At 30.5% G+C, this 1305-nt stretch overlaps 1 protein-coding gene across 3 annotated transcripts in view; it reads left to right on the top strand.

The window, feature by feature from the left end:
• LOC101587656 (protocadherin alpha-C2) overlaps positions 1–1305 on the top strand; it is a 195838-nt gene that overhangs the window by 135485 nt on the left and 59048 nt on the right. The window lies entirely within an intron of this gene.

Here is a 1305-nt window from a genome sequence, read left to right as displayed (position 1 = left end):
CTCTATTCATTAAGAGAATGTAACTATATATCTATCCTAATCACTTTGAGTACACAGATACAAAATGGACATACATCTGTATACCCTTTTATGTTAAGTTCCATTATTTGAATGTTATAGGTGTGTAAACTCAGCAAAATATTCTAAAAGAGTTCAGTAGCCCATAATAGTATTGGGTCTTCTGCTTGACTGGCAATGCACACTTTTCCTTTGACATCTATCAGTATTAGATGGCTTTTCTTTGCATTATCTTGCAACTATTGAATTATTATGTCCTGGCTCTTATTTATTTATTTTTGGTACTGGAAATCTAACTCAAGATCTTGTGCTTGCCAGACAATCATCATGTTGCTGAGCTATATCCCCAGCTTCTTTGTTATTTTCTTTTTTTAAAATTAATTTTATTGAGAAACAAATAGCAATGAAAAAGTTTCAAAACAGGTTAGTAGGACAGTTATAATAATTAATACATTACATATTATTGTCTTCATAGTAGTTATTCACGATATCCTGTCCAAACACTATTAGTACAAATCTTTCTTCTCATTGAATTAAGAGAATATAGCTGTGTATCCTACCTATTTTGTATATACAAATACAAAATGGTTCTTTATTTATATCTCCTTTTTTGTTCAGTTTTGTTAGAGATGGATATTCCATTGGCATTTAAGTGTTGTAAGTGCATGAATTAGAGAAATAATCCAATGTAGTCCAGTAGTCTATAATAGTGTTGGGTTATCCATAGGACTGGAAATGTCAGAAGTTGTTGACTTGAGCCTTTACAGCTCAGAATATTAATATGGCCTTACTTTTTATACCTTGTTTTTATACTTTTCTGCTGGATGGTTAAGATCAAGATAAAACAAGATGTATGTAACAAGAAATGTAACTTTTGTATCCACCAAGGCAGTCAAATCCCCTCAGGATTTACTCCGAAACCTTGTGCTGCAGTTTGTAGATCCTTTGTCAGTGTCATCTCCTTGTTATTTTCAAGAGATCTTTCCCTTAGCTCTCTCTATCCACAATACTGTCTTCAAGCCTAAAAGTCTATGTTCAATTTAATTCAAACAGTTTTTCCAGCTTTCAATAGAATTTTAAATGTCCAGAATATCTGTTTGAATCTGTTTTATGCATTCTATCTTTGCTATATTGATCATTTACAACTTCCATCATTTTCCTATAGTCTACTATTTTTGTTATCTATAGTTACTTCAGATTTGCTGGGCAATTCTTTTATTATTGTTGACATTTCTTTTTTTTTGGAATAAGGTTTTTTTTTTTTTTTTTTTTTTTTTTTTTTTTTTT

The sequence above is a fragment of the Octodon degus genome, unplaced genomic scaffold, assembly GCF_000260255.1.
Source record: "Octodon degus isolate 3935 unplaced genomic scaffold, OctDeg1.0 scaffold00185, whole genome shotgun sequence".
NCBI lineage: Eukaryota > Metazoa > Chordata > Mammalia > Rodentia > Octodontidae > Octodon > Octodon degus.
The sequence above is the reverse complement of the archived record's forward strand: the minus strand, read 5'-3'. Positions and strand labels throughout refer to the sequence as shown.